Source organism: Phacochoerus africanus, chromosome 16, assembly GCF_016906955.1.
Source record: "Phacochoerus africanus isolate WHEZ1 chromosome 16, ROS_Pafr_v1, whole genome shotgun sequence".
Classification (NCBI taxonomy): Eukaryota; Metazoa; Chordata; class Mammalia; order Artiodactyla; family Suidae; genus Phacochoerus; species Phacochoerus africanus.
Window position 1 is genome coordinate 36,045,827 of NC_062559.1, and position 16,484 is coordinate 36,062,310.

Here is a 16,484-nt window from a genome sequence, read left to right on the forward strand (position 1 = left end):
CCAACCAATCAGCAAGTGTATCAGAAGACCCCATCTTTCCTCAACCAATCCACAGGTCAGCAGTTGTATCATAAGACCTCTTCTCTCCCCAGGCTATAAAGACAGACATGACTGACCCCGCACCCAGGGTTGGCTCTCCCTGACCATCAGGAAGTCATCCTGCTGCCCTAGCAGAATCTCTCATCTCAATAAACTCTTCTTTATCTTCAACCTGCTATGAGTCTAGAAATTCTTCTTCCAACCCACATGCATGACAACAAAGAGAAGCCACTGTGCATCTCAGCATATGCTGGTTTGCTACTACGGGAGATAATCTCAACAATCTGATCTTAGTGAGTTCTGAAGAATCACAAAATCATGACAACAAGTGAAAATATGCACCTCATTTAAAAGTACTCAGTTACCTAAGGTAGGAAGACCAAATTGAATATCTGGTACTGAAGAAAAGGCAGAAAAGAATGTCACAAAGCAAGAGAAACAAACAAAAAAAGATGTTGCAAAGAATTTTACAAAGCAAAGCAAAACAAATAAACAGTAAAAAGAGGGAAGACATCCCTTTCATTTTTCTCAACCCAGCTTTACGTTTCTATCAAAGCCACCAAAAGACATTACAAAAATGAAAACTACAGAGGTATCCCTCATGAACATGGTTGAAAATGCCATAATCAAATCTTAGCAAATTAAAAGCAAATTAAACTTAACAGTGTATTCATGAGAAAATATTGCCTGCCATATCATTAAACAAAGGATGTCACAGTCATCAGTGATTTCAGCCACCTCCAAGAGTGAGGGGACTCAGGAAGGAAACAAAGAATACCTGCCATCTAAGCAGCCATTATGGTGCAGCCACTCTCAAAGGTGAGGCTGCAGGGTGTGAAAACACAGGATACAGGCCCCAGAGAGCTGAGGTGCATATCAAAGGAATGATTTCGGTGAAGTCAAACTCTTGCATCTTCCCATACATTGAAAAGCACTAAATTCTTTAACTTGAGATATCTAGTTTTCTTTTATTAACAGTAATCTTTTGTTCCAACTACCTGCTCTTTGTTGCAAAATTCATGTATATCCTACTCCTGCCTCACCTCTTAAGGGCAGTTGTCTCAGGGTTATTGGAGATACTGTCTCCTGGGCTTAAGTCTTCAGTTTTGTCCACCAGATAAATCATCACTCTCAACTTTCAGGCTGTGCATACATTTTTTAGTCCACATTAAAAATACTATTCAGGAGTCCCCTGGAGTTCCCGTCACGGTGCAGCAAAAATGAATCCAACTAGGAATCATGAGGTTGGGGGTTCCATCCCTGGCCTCACACAGTGGTTTAAGGATCTGGTGTTGCCATGAGCTGTGGTCGTAGGCGTGGCTCGGGTCCTGCGTTGCTGTGGCTTAGGCCAGCGGCTACAGCTCTGGTTCGACCCCTAGCCTGGGAACCTTAGCAGGTGAAGCCCTGAAAAGTAAAATCAATTAATCGATCAATCAATAAAAAATTTAAAAACTATTATTCAACATGACCAAATCAGATTTATCTCAGAATACAGCTTAGTATAGCATTCAAAGAGTAATAAATATAATCCACTATCTCTTCAGAATGGAAAGAAAAAAAAAAACAAAACAATGATTTCAGTAATTGTAGGAACTACATTTTCTACATCCATTCCTAGTTTTAAAATCTCTCACGAATCTAATAAAAAAAGGGAACTTTCTCAAACCTCTCAAGAACATTACATTTAATGCTGATATTTAAGAACAATGCTAACATTACATTTAAAGTTGAAACACTGAATGCTTACCTATAACTTCAAGAATAAGGCAAAGCTATCTGCTTTTACCACTTGCGCACATCCTAATAGTAGAGGTCCTAGACATTGTAATAAGGGAAACAAGGAGGAGTGAGAAAAATCATAAATGTTGGAAAAGAAAAAACTGTCTTAATTCACAGATAATACGATCCTGCAGGAGGTAAATTATTATTTATTAAATTGAATATTAAATATTCAAGCTCTACATGCAAAGATTATTTCTAAAAACTAACAATAAAATTGGGAATTAAAAATAAAAATACTACTTTACTAATTATATCCAAAATTAAATATTTCATAGATAATTTTAATAAAGTATGTAAAAAGATGATACACTGAGAAATATAAAATATTGTTTAAAGAAATTTAAAAAGGCAAAAATAGAGAGACGCAATATATCACATGATCAGAAGAATAAATTAAAATGGTTAATTCTCCCTAAACTGATATACAGCTTTATTATACTACCTTTCAAAATTACAGCAGGCTTTTTTTTGCAGAAATGGACAAGCTGATTATAAAATGTACACGGAAAGACGAGTTATCCAGAATAGTCAAAATAATATTGAAATAAACTAACACTTATATTTCTTAATTTCAAAGTTATTATAAAGTAATCACAATTAAGAAGTATCGTTCCAGCAAGAGAAGAAACACACAGACCAATGGAAAAAAACTGAAAATCCAGAAATAAACTCTTACATTCATGACAAATTGATTTTTAACAAAGACGCCAAAAAATCTAATAAATGAAGGATAGTCTTTTCAACAAATGGCACTCAATTGTAAAACCACACATAGAAAGATAAATCTAGCCCCTTAACTCACAACACACACAAAGATTACCTTAAAATGGGTCACAGACTTAAATGTAAGAGCTAAAAGTATTTTAAAAACTGGGCAAAATATGTGGATAGAGACATTTCACCAAAGAATATCTAAACACACACACACACACACACACACATGTTTTATATATACATATACACAGATATGGGAAATAAGCACATGAAAATATGCTCCACATCATTAGAGAAATAAAAATTTAAACCATGTAGTTCTCGCTGTAGCTCAGCAGGTTACAAACCCAACTAGTACCCATGAGGACACAGGTTCAATCCCTGGCCTCGCTCAGTACATTAAGGATCCAGTGTTGTTAGCTGTGGTGTAGGTAAGACTCAGCTCAGATCCCGTGTTGCTGTGCCTGTGGTTCAGGCCAGAGGCTGCAGCTCGGAATCAATCCCTAGTCCCCTAGCCCAGGGAACTTCCATAGGCCTCAGTTATGACCCTAAAAAGCAAAAGAAGAAAAAATCAAACCACAATGAGATACTAAACATTTAAAAAAGTTAAAATGGTTAAAATTGAAGAGAATGAAAAGACCCTGTTTTGGAAAGGATGTGCAGCAAGTGGAACATACACTGCTGGCAGGAATGCAAATTGGTGTTGCCATGTTGGAAAGCAGTCTGACCGTGTCTTGTCAATGATAAACATGCACTCAACATACAACACAGCTAGGAAAAAAAAGAACATTTGTCCATACAAAAAGTTCTGTTTGAATGGTCATAGTGGCTTTTTGCATAGCCATTTGGATAACAGGATACAACTGAAAAAAACCCCAAAGCCCATGATCTTGTGAGGAGGTAAACAATGGGTGACAGATCCACACAACTGAATAAGCAACCAAAAGTTAACAAACTACTGATATTTGTATAAATACACAGTTATTGACATAGATGAATCTTAAAAGCATTATGCTCTGTGAAAAGTCAATCTCACCAAAAAAATTGATACTGTGTGATTCCATATACACAAAATTCTAGACAAGGCAAAACCGTAGGGACAGAAAGGTCAGTGGTTGACTGTTCCATGGCTGTGGCAGATGATAAACTGGAAATGGGTCCATGGAAACGGATGATGCAAATGTTCTTAAGCTTTTAATTTTTGAATTATATTGTGTCTAAATTATACCTCATGAATTGAACAAATGTGTAAAATGCAATATGCTAGTATCCCTCGCTATTCAAACTCACTACACAAATGCTCCTTATCTGGACTTAAGGACATGCATTTCGCACAGAGCTACCTTCTGAAAGAGCAGAAGAGCGGGAGTGCTGGCAGCACAGAGGAGTGGCATCTCTGTTAGGCCTTGAGGTGCTGGACTCTGTACCACAGGGCCCCTGCTGAAGTTTCCTCCACAGTCTTCATGTGCGGCCTTCCCCCAAATCATTTCAAAATCTCTGGCAGCCTTTGCTTCCCACTCATACTCCACCACCAAACCCTGCCCTCAAATCTCAAACAAATTTTTTAAAGTTCATAAGATTCTCCAAAGATGAGGCAATAGTTTCCTTGCAGGGACTCCTATGAGATTTTTTAAATGTGATGCTGTATTAGTATATTTTATTCACATTTATCTACTCCATTGGCCTGCTCCTTATATTGAAAGCTATTTCTTGGAATTAGTTTTTGTGGCCTCACAATGTTTTGGTACAATGGCATTGACCAGTAAAGCGTATTTCAGTTACTTTTTTTTTTAAATTCATCCAATTGTATTTAGGATCTTCCTCCTACAGTTCAAGCTCTTAGATATAACCCCTTTTCCTACCAGCTAATATTTCTTATTATTATTAGCTGAAGTTGGAGAAATTAATGCCATTTTGGAACATTTGCTTCTGTTTATATTAAACAGTAATTTTTCTATTAAATATATTTTATATTAAATAAAATACATTTTAATTTTTATACTGAACAGTTATTTATGCCTATATTAAATTCCATTGCAGATCATAAAACATAAGGGTATGTGTGAGTGTGTATACATGTCTCCCTATTTACAAATTATACCATATACCTACCAGATTATCTATTACTTGATTATTTATTACAAGGTCTCCACTTAATATAAAAAACAATTATAATGAGTTCATTTCAGTGATTTTGTTCTTCTATCTTTGCCTCCTCTCTCCAGCTTCCTGTTTTGCTAAAGAAGACAGTTTAAAAATTCACAAACCTACCCTTTCAAAACCCAAAGCAATCTTCAGATTCAATGTAATCCCTATCAAATTAATCTGTGACATTTTTCACAGAACTAGAACAAACAATTCAAAAATTTACATGGAATCACAAAAGACCCAGAATTGCCAAAGCAACTCTGAGGAACAAAAACCAAGCAGGAAGCATAACTCTCCCAGACTTCAGGCAATACTACAAAGCCACAGTCATTGAGACAGTGTGGTAATGGTACCAAAACAGCCATACAGACGAATGGAACAGAATGGAGAACCCAGAAATAAACCCAGACACCTACGGTCAATCAATCTTTAACAAAGCAGGCAAGAATATAAAATGGGACAAAGACAGTCTTTCCAGCAAGTATTGCTGGGAAACCTGAACAGGTACATGCATATCAATGAAACTAGAACACACCCTCACGCGATGCACCAAAATAAACTAAAAAATGTCTTAAAGACTTAAATATTAGACAAGACACCATCAAACTCCTAGAAGAGAACATATGAAAAACATTCTCTGACATCAACCTTACAAATGTTTTCTCAGGTCAGTCTCCCAAAGCAACAGAAATAAAAGCAAAAATAAACCAATGGGACCTAATCAAACTGGCAAGCTTTTGCACAGCAAAGGAAACCAAAAAGAAAACAAAAAGTCAACTTACAGAATGGGAGAAAATAGTTTCAAATGATGCAACTGACAAAGGCTTCATCTCTAAAATATACAAACAACTTATACAACTTGACAGCAAAAAAGCCAACAATCCAAGGGAAAAATGGACAAAAGACCTGAATAGACATTTCTCCAAAGAAGATACACAGATGGCCAACAAGCACATGAAAAAATGCTCAACATCACTGATTATTAGAGAAATGCAACTCAAAACTACCATGAGATACCACCTAACACCAGTCAGAATGACCATAATTAATAAGACCCCAAATAACAAACGCTGGAGAGGGTGTGGAGAAAAGGGAACCCTCCTGCACTGTTGGTGGGAATGTAAGCTGGTACAACCACTATGGAGAACAGTATGGAGGTACCTTAGAAAACTCTTCATAAAACTAACATATGACCCAGCGATCCCACTCTTGGGCATACTTCTGGACAAAACTTTCCTTGAGGAGGTCCCGTCATGGCTCAGTGGTTAACGAATCCGACTAGGAACCATGAGGTTGGGTTCGATCCCTGGCCTTGCTCAGTGGGTTAAGGATCCGGAGTTGCCATGAGCTGTGGTGTGGGTCGCAGACACGGCTCGGATCCAGCATTGCTGTGGCTCTGGCGTAGGCTATTGGCTACAGTTCTGATGAGACCCCTAGCCTGGGAACCTCCATATGCCACAGGAGCGGCCCTAGAAAAAACAAAAACAAAAACAAAATTCCCTTGAAAAAGACACATGCATCCACATGTTCATTGCAGCACTATTCACAATAGACACATGGAATCAACCCAAATGTCCATCGACAGAGGATTGGATTAGGAAGATGTGGTATATATACACAACGGAATACTACTCAGCCATAAAAAAGAATGAAATAATGCCATTTGCAGCAACATGGATGGAACTAGAGACTCTAATATGAGCGAAGTAAGTCAGAAAGAGAAAGACGAATACCATATGACATCACTTATATCTGGAATCTAATATATGGCAAAAATTAACCTTTTCACAGAAAAGAAAATCATGACTTGGAGAACAGGCTTGTGGTTGCAAAGCGGGAGGGAGTGGGATGGATTGGGAACTTGGGGTTAATAGATGCAGACTACTGCCTTTGGAATGCACAAGCAATGCGATCCTGCTGTGTAGCACTGGGAACTATGTCTAGTCACTTTTGATGGAGCATGATAATGTGAGAAAAAAGAATGTATACATGTATGTGTAACTGGGTCACCATGATGTACAGTAGAAAATTGACAGAATACTGTAAACCAGCTATAATGAAGAAAATAAAATCATTATATTAAAAAAAAACAAACCCCCCCCCCTTATATTGAGGACATAACACCTACAGAATTCATAAGCACTAGAACACATATGCAAATTTAAAAACAACTATTTCCAGTTATGTGATGATAAATCTTTTCTTTCACATCACTATATTTTTTACCATTCCTATTTTCTATTTGAAGTGATAGCTACTCAAAAAATGTTAATCAGTGATAATTCAATTTATTCATTACTCAGGTAATATAATTATTTACACTAATTGAAAAACAATTAGAATTGGAATATGTTAGAAGGAAAATGGTGGATCTGGAGGAGCAGTTTTCTGATGAGGAGAAGGTGCACATAGCAACAAAATTCATCATTCACGTCTCTCCTGGAGAATTTAATGAGCTGTTTAAGGATGTTTGGTTACTACTTAATAAAGATAATCTTCTCAGGGAAGGAGCTGCCAGCCTTTTTTTTTTAGTGCATTTGCACAATATAACTTGGACTAGTTTACTCCAGTAAAAATTGAAGGGTATGAAGATCAGGTATTGATAACTGAACCTGGTGACTTAGGAAACAAAGTTTTTGGATCCAAAAAACAGACTCTGTTTCAAATTTGATCACTTAAGAAAGGAAGCAACTGGAGTTCTGGTCATAGCTCAGCAGAAACAAATCCGACTAGCATCCATGAGGATGCCAGTTCTATCCCTGGCCTCACTCAGTGGGTCAGGGATCCAGCGTTGCGGTGAGCTGTGGTGTACGTCACAGATGCAGTTTGTTTCCCACATTGCTATGGCTGTGGCTGTGGCATAGGCTGGAAGTTCTAGCTCCAATTCAACCCCTAGCCTGGGAACATCCATATGCCAAAGACGCAGCTCTAAAAAGGAAAAAAAAAAAGAATGAAAGAACCAATGAACGAACAAAAGAAAGAAAGGAAGCAAGCAAGCAACTGATGCAAGACCCTTTGAAGCAGACAATGCAAATGAATCATGGAGAACTTCAGTAGAAACGGCTCTTCAAACTTATCTAAAAGAACATTATTCAAACTGGGTTTGAACTGTATATGTTAAAAAAAAAAAAATAGATGAACAGCAAACCATTATTACATGCAGAAAAAGCCATAAGTTTCAAGCAAAAAATTTTGGAATGGTCATTGGTGGTCAGAGTGGAGGTCTACAATCACTTCTTCAACCATTCAGGTGGCTGGCATCTTGAAAATTCAGGTTCATTATTATGAAGATAGTTAATGTTCAGCTAGTGAGTCCTAAAGATATACAAGATTCCCTAACAGCATCTAATGAGGTGCAAAGAGCAAAAGAATTTATAAAGATTGTAGAGGCTGCAGAAAATGAGTATCAGACTATCTATCATCACTGAGAATTATGAGACAACATCAGACACTACTTTCAAAGCCTTATGTCAAGAGTTGCCAGCTACACACACAAGGACTGACTGGAGCAAGATCCTTAGCTACAAGATTGGCATAGAGATGCAGAGTGCCTAAGATGAACATCGCATGACTGGATCATTTTAGCACCTTTGTGTTTAAAAAGAAATCACTGCAAAAGTATTCAGAACTGTCAAGCTACCTAATCAGATGGGCTATGGCCATTTAAAATCACTGTAATTAATTAGTTTGGTTAGAGCACAAAGCTTAACTAATCAACCACTATTTTTTCTTTCTTTTGCTCAAAGAAGATTGAAAATCAGTTTAATTTAAATGTTTTACTTTGTTATGACTTTCTTTCTTGCAATGAAGAGGTGAGTCCTCTAGTTCAATGTCAAAAGTTTTTGAAGTGTTTCAAAAATATTTTACTTAATATAAAAAAGAATTGAAATATGTGAAAATGTTTATAAAATCCAATTAGTACTTTTGAAAATATAATACATTTCTGACTAAAGGATAAATTATAGTTGAAAATTTACCAAGAATGTCACCCAGAAATAAATAATAAATGTCGCTTTGTAACTTATAAAGAACATATATGTATCTATACTTCAAACATCTCCCAAATTTTAACATTTTGTAGACATATTTTTTTAGGTTTCCTTTAAATAACAAGGACAGTGAGTTGATATTAAGGAAAAATACTCTTCTTAGAAAGTATAAAGCAGTTATAGTTTAGTCCATTTTGAATAAAAGGAAAAATTACATTCCAATGCAAATACCAAAATCCAAACTAACAACATTTAAGTTTGTTCAAGTTAGTAACCTATCACTTCAGTTATCAGAAAATGAACTGAGTTGTGTACAATCCTACATTTATGAATGTTGACCTAGTATATGTTTGATCTCACAGATCAGAAATTCAGAAGTTCCCACTGTGGCACAGTGGGTTAATGATCCAGCTTGTCTCTGTGGAGGCACTGGTTCACTTTCCAGCCTGGCACAGTGGGTTAAGGATCCTGGATTGCCACACCTGTGGGGTAGGTCACAGCTCCAGCTCAGATTTGATGAGCCCTAGACCAGGAATTTCCATATGCTGCAGGGGCAACCAAAAAAGAACTAAAAAAAATAAATAAATTGAGCAGTTCAACTTTGACATCACTCATTTCTCTGTATCTATTTTGGTACTATTAATGCATAGATTGTTCAGAGTTTTCAAGTAAAAGAAACTGCATTTCGTCCATATTTATAAAAATTATAATTAATAAAAATATAAAACTTGAGTCAAATTCTTTCTCCCTCTTCAAACACTGGCCTTGAATTTTATGGCAGATTGTAGCCACAGACAAGCACTGCCCTGAACTTCAAGTAACCGTCAATAATCCTCAATTCCTCTCATGTAATCATCACAGGATCCGTATGCTGATCTGATTGTGTGACCTCTTATTTCATGGAAAAATCTATGTATAAAAGGGACTTTATACAATAAAATTACCAGGAAAAAAAAAAAAAAAGAATGAGCACAAATCACATACCGAGAAGCATTTCTGTTAAACAATTCACTGTTATAATTAGCACCTTCATCCTATTTAATAACGTTCAAACAATGTTAAACATATTGTCCAAGAAAAGAGCTATTTTTAACCAACCTAATAATACTCATTTTGACACTGACCCTTCACGATTCTTCTTGATCTCAAGAGAACCTCAGCTCCTATTATCTGTACTCACTAGGATGGAGCAATTAACACATATCTCAGCTGCTGAATTTCTGTGTGACTGTGATTATTTTAAAAGTGTCAGGGGACTGAAACCACATTCTTAGAAGACAGGCCAGGACATGATGAAACAGTCTCTAAAACCATGGCATAGTCACAGTTCAACTGGTTTAAACTGAGAAGCAGTTCTCCAACTGTATTTACTCTAGTTAATGCCTAGCAAGGATTTAGTTATCTATTCCGTATTATGTTACTTTGACCTAGACATTTAGCAGAGCACAAAGGAAAGATGCTTCAAAAGTGGATAGATTAAACTGGAATAAATCTTTAGTCTTAGGAATTAGAGGGCTAGCACAGATAATGCCATTCAAACATTTTTTTTTTCATATAAACAGAATTCTAACATTGTATTTTTTTTAATCTGTCTACCTGTCTATTTATCTAATCTACCTATTACCTGTCTATCTAGTTATCTATTGCTCTGTAAAAAAATACTCCAAAATTTAGCAGTCTGATGAGTATTCTGTATAACACTGATTTGTTGATCAGGAAACCTGGCAGGGCTCCTTTGTGCATTTCTTCCATTGTACAAGGCAATGACTGGATCACTTGATGGTATCAAGCTGGTCCCTGAGCTGTTCTTAAGATGGCTCCAAGGTATGCCTGGTAATGTGGCAGGAAGATTGGAAGACAGGAAATAGCTGTACCTCTCTTTTTTTATTTTTTTTTAATTTATTTATTTTTTGAAATTTTTATTTTTTTTACAGAATAAAATATATACATTTAAACACAATTACATTCACACAGATTATTATATCATGGATCTTAAGAAACAGATTAAGTAACTCCCTCTGGAGAAATGGAATGGAAAATATACTGAGACAAACAGGAAATTTATTCTATACTTTATCCCATTTTGTATGGCTTTCATCCTTACTATTTAGTATAATCTATTACACTTCAATTTTTCTTTAACAATTAGCATTATATTAAAATTGTTATATTATGCAACTAAAATTTATAAAGAAAAAAGCCTTATATACCATTAAATATTTTATATAGCATAATAAAAAGAATAATTTAGCTGGTAAGAATAACAAAAATAATATATCCTCTAAAAATAAGTAAAATATAAAATGCATAAATTGGTTAAAAAACAGTGTAGCTATATAAATATGTCCTCACAATTTGTTACATCTTATTGATTCTTCATTATAGGCATTACACCATTCTAGGTGATGTGATAAACAAGACATTATTGACCTTACACTGTACCATGGAGAGAAATGGTTATTAGTAATACAATTGTAGAACTGTATTATTTAATTATACAGTTGCATTATTTAATTATAATTATCATAAATTCTTTGATGGAGAGGAAATCAGAATCAGATCTAAGAAGACTTCAGCATTCCAAGAATGATGTCAAATGACCCCCTTCATGGTGGATTATGCACTTATTTACTATAAGATATATTCTCCAGAGACTCCTTGTTTGTGTATCAGTTGTAGATTTTTGGTTTGCAGTTATTCTGAAGTTTTGATATAAGAGTCTGTATGTATATGAGATTGTTTTAAGTTGTTGTTCTCTTAACTGCAAGTTCATCTCCAGTGTCCTGCATTTGTACCCACCTCTTCTCATGATTTCTGATTTTGGTGGTATGATTGTGCATGGATGATTTCATATCTTTACTGTATATATACCTTTACTGGTGAGCCTTGTCATTTGTGGAATTTTTGTTTCCTGTTGCTGATCTTTTCTTTCCTGCCTAGAGAAGTTCCTTTAGTATTTGTTGTAAGGCTGGTTTAGTGTTGCTGAATTCTCTCAACTTTTGCTTATCTGTGAAGGTTTTGCTTTCTCCTTCAAATATGAATGAGAGCTTTGCTGGGTAGAGTATTCTTGATTGGAGGTTTTTTCCTTTCATCATGTTAAGTATATCATGCCACGCCCTTCCGGCCTGCAGAGTTTCTGCTGAAAAATCTGCCGATAACCTCATTGGGGTTCCTTTGTATGTTACTTGTTTCTTTTCCCTAGCTGCTTTCAAGATTTTCTCTTTGTCTTTAATTTTCGTCAGTTTGATTATTATGTGTCTCAATGTATTCCTCCTTGGGTTTATTTTATATGGCACTCGTGCTTGCTGGATTTGAGTGAGTGGTTCCTTTCCCATGTTAGGGAAGTCTTCAGCTATTATCTCTTGGAATATTTTTTGTCTCCTTCTTTCTCCTCCTTCTGGCACCCCTATAATATGGATGCTGGTGCGTTTCACGTTGTCCCACAGTTCTCTGAGACTCTCTTCATTTGTTTTCAATCTTTTTTCTCTTTTCTGTTCTGCATCCATAATTTCCACTAGTCTGTCCTCCACCTTGTTTATTCATTCTTCTGCCTCCTGTATTCTGCTGTTACCTGCTTCCAGTGAGTTTTTTATTTCAGTTATTGTACTTTGCATCACTTCTTGTTTAAATTTTATATCTGTATCTCTTTGCTCAGTGTTTCCTGTAAGTTATCCATCTTTGCCTCAAGCTTATTTCCAATGTCTTGCATCATCTTCAGCATCGACAGTCTAAAGTCTTTTTCATGGAGGCTGAGACTCTCCTCATTGCTTAGCTGATTTTCTGGGGTTTTTCCTTTCTCCCTCATCTGAGTTATAGTTCTCTGTCTTTTCATTTTTATAGGTTTTTGGTGTGGTGACCTTTTTATAGATACTAGAATTGTAGTCTCTCTTACTTCTGATGTCTACCCCCCCCTTGTGGCTGAAGTTGGTATGGGGGCTTGCTGTAGGCTTCCTGATGGGAGGGGTTGATGCCTGCCCACTGGTAGGTGGAGCTGATTCTAATCCCTCTGGTGGGTGTGGCTTAGTCTCTGGATGGGATTAGAGGCAGCTGTGTGCCTGAGGGGTCTTTAGGTAGCCTGTTTACTGAGGGGTGGGGCTGTGATTGTTGTTTGGCCTGGGACTTCTCAGCACTGACTGACAGGTGGGACTAGATTTTCCCAAAATGGCCACCTCCAGAGAAAGGCAGCTGCTGAATATTCCCGAGAGCTTTGCCTTCAATGTCCTTCCCTCACAACAAACCACATTCACCCCTGTTTTCCCAGGATGTCCTCCAAGGACTGCAGTCAGGTTTGACCCAGATTCCCATGGAGACTTTGCTTTGCCCTGGCTTCCAGTGCATGTGAAAATCTGTGTGTGCCTGTTAAGAATGGGGTCCCGGTTTCCCCCAGTCCTGTGGAGCTCCTGTGCACAAGCCCCACTGGCCTTCAATGCCAGATGCTCCAGGGGCTCTTTCTCCCAGTGCCAGATTCCCGCACGTGAGGGTTTGATGTGGGGCTCAGAACTCTCACTCCTGTAGGTGAGTCTCTGTGAACCAGTTAGTTTTCAGTCTGTGGAGCTTCCCACCCAGGAGGTATGGGGTTGTTTATATCATGAAATTGCCCCTCCTACCTCTTGATGTGGCCTCCTCTTTTTCTTCTGGAGTAGGGTATCTTTTTTAAGGTTTCTTGTCCATTTGGGTGAAGAATGCTCAGTCTTTAGTTGTGAATTTTGTTGTTTTTAGGAGAGAAGTTGAGCTCCAGTCCTTCTATTCCACCATCTTAACCCTGTTTCTATACCTCTCTTTACATAGTTTCCAGGACTCTTGGATTTGCTCCAGTAGGGCAGCCAGACTTAACACATGGGGGCTCATAATATATATGACTCCACGGATCAAGACAGGAGCTGCCAGTTCTCTTGAAGACTAGACCCAGAATTAAAATATGCTTTACTCCCATTAGTCAAGATAGTCATATACCAGCCTTGATTCAAGGGATGGAGACAGACCTCAATAAGAATTTTTGCCATTTTAAACATGCCACAGTTCTCTCTCTGGTCACAAACTATTTCCATTTCTCCACATGCAAAATACACTCAGCTCTTCCCAAGATTCCCCCAAAGTCTTACGTCATTTCAACACCAACTTGATGGTCAGTATCTCATTATCTAAATTAAGTCCAGGTGTGAGTAGCATGTCCTGTGTAAAATTCCTCTTACTCCAAAGACTTGCGAATTAAAGAAAAAAAATTATATGTTTCCCTCCATATACACTCATAACATAGAATGAAAAGAAATGCATGGAAAAACTGTAACAAACATTCCATTTCAAAAAGGACAGCCAGGGAGTTACCCTTGTGGCACAGCAGAAACCAACCTGAATGAGGATGCATGTTTGATCTCTGGCCTCATTCAGTGGGTCAGGGATCTGGTGTTGTCTTGGGCTATGGTACAGGCTAACAACTGCAGCTCCAATTTGACCCCTAGTGTGGGAACTTCCATATGCTGCAGGTTCTGCCCTAAAAAGCAAAAAGAAAAAGAAAAAAAGATGGCCAGGAAAGAGTGAGTAGCCAAAAATCTCTGAAATCCACCTGTCACTGGTTCATTGATTGAGTCCTTCTCACTGAGACTGATCTTCTGTTTGTCTCAGCTCTTGCTCTCTGGGCCCTGTATTCTGCCTTCCGAGTCATTTTTTTTTCCCCTGCTCAACCTTGATTTGCTTCTAATACTGCTTAAGAAAAATCATCTGCGATTTTTAGAAGATACAGTGTGTAGCAAAGACCTGAGTTCTTACTGTGGAATGTGAAATAAAATCAAGTCACTTATGTCAAGGGGTTTTTAAATGGAGCTGGAAGGCCACTAAAGATGCAAACTGTACACCCATCCTCACTATCCTCATGGGGAAACTTTTGAACTGGGCCAAACCATAAATCATCCAAGGACTCCTCAAGAACACCTGCAACTTGTCAGAGGAGTGAACTTTTATCCTTCTAGTGACAGCCTTAGCACTCAAGCTTGTTTAGCCAAGACCAACTTCTGCCCCAACGCCAATTAAAATTCTTTGTAATGCAAATTTCCCTTCTTTGCCTTTAAAAGTCCCTCTAGTGGGACATCTGTGTGCATGAATTACAATTCTTCCATCTCCAAGAAATGCTTTTTGCTTGATTGCTGCCCCCTAGGTTTATTTAGATTGGTGTTATCTAGGGTTGTTACAGCCTTACAGCTATTCCTTGATATCATGCTTTACTTCCCTGGACTTTATCTTTGATCCGAAGAGACTTAATTTGGTAATATTTTGCTGGCTGAAAAGACTGTTCTGAAAACCCTGTATTTCTTCAAAATTCAACTTGAAAGCTGAATAGTTTCTTCTTTATTCATTCTATGAGAAGCCACTAGAACGCCTTTGGTCCTTTGTAAACTGAGCCTGGAAATCTCCTTAGCTTAAGCCATTAGGTGTATTTCTGAACATCCATACTACTGTCAGCAACAATGCTGCTGAACTTCCCACCACTCCATAATAAGGACCATCAAATATACTTTCTTTACTGTCCTTCAATCCCTCCTCTGCTCTGATGCTCTCACTAGCAGTCCCAGCAAGGTCCAGTGCTGGTCCAAAGTCAATGCCATATGTCTTAGGCTTTCGCTATGGCGCCATCTGACTTTCAGGGAACAAGTTCAGTTCCAGTTCCAGTTTTCTATTGCTGTATCACAAGCTATTGTGTACTTAGAGGCATCAAACAAAAACTGTATCTCATGATCCTGTGGGTCACAAAAAGCCAGTCTTAGCAGAAGGTGCACTCTGAAAAAAGCCTTCTATTGAAGACATTGCCAGGAGGAACTCCCAATTCCAATCTATTTAAACAATAATACTCAAACACTATAAAAATGTTCTATAGAAAAGAGATATTTGTAAGCAAAAATTTAAGTTGCCTAGCTGGCTAGGCAATTCTACTTCATATGCCATCCAGGGGGATTACTCAGTAATATTTAGCAAGTGGCTGAGCTAAACTGGAAGGTTCAATACAGCTGCAGTCACATGCCTACACCTTTATGGAGACAGCTGGGCTCATATTGGCCCTTCGCTCTCTCCCTTTACTTCCAGAGATTCTCTATGTGTTTTTGCTGGCTAGGTAGCTAGAACTTGTGTGTGTGTGTGGCCATACCCGTGGTATGTGGAAATTCCTGGGCCAGCGACTGAACCAGCTCCAGAGCAACAACACAAGCTGGTGCAGTGACAACTCCAGATCCTTACCCCACTGAGCCACAAGGGAACCTGAAGGTAGCTGAACTTCTTATATAGCAGTTCAGGGATGCCAAAGACCAAGGTGAAGCCATGAGCCCTCTAAGAGGCTAAGATAGTATCTGGCAGTGTCAGTTCTACCATATTCCAAATCAGCTACAAGCAAGCCCAGAAGCAAGAGTGGGGAAAAGGACCCCACTTCTGAATGGAAGGAATGTCCAAAAATGTTTGATATTTTTTAATTCATCACAAGCACCATACCCAAGACCACTGTATGAGTTAGTTGAGTAGGTCAGGTTTGTAATTAGGTCTCCTAAACCCCCATTTTTTTTATTAAATGTTTACATTGTCTTTACATACAAGTTTTTCTTTCATTTTCACCTTTTTTCTAAGATCAATTTGTCTTTTTTTTTCTTTGATAGTACTTCAAGTAACTATTAATCTTTCACAGGCTCAGATGTGCAAATATCTGAATGACTTTTCATACCAGGGTCTGGAGATAAAAATCTATCAAAATAGAGTCTCTGTGGTCAAGGGTATCACTCAACATTTTTAACACTTTTATTCAATATCCTTTGTATTAAAAAGTTTATGACAAAA

General features: G+C 37.6%; 1 long non-coding RNA gene and 1 pseudogene across 1 annotated transcript in view; one reads left to right on the forward strand and one right to left on the reverse strand.

The window, feature by feature from the left end:
* Positions 1-16,484, reverse strand: part of LOC125117512 (uncharacterized) — a 285,547-nt gene that overhangs the window by 222,072 nt on the left and 46,991 nt on the right. The gene's annotated exons all lie outside the window — the stretch shown is intronic.
* Positions 7,047-8,238, forward strand: LOC125117511 (F-actin-capping protein subunit alpha-2-like; annotated as a pseudogene).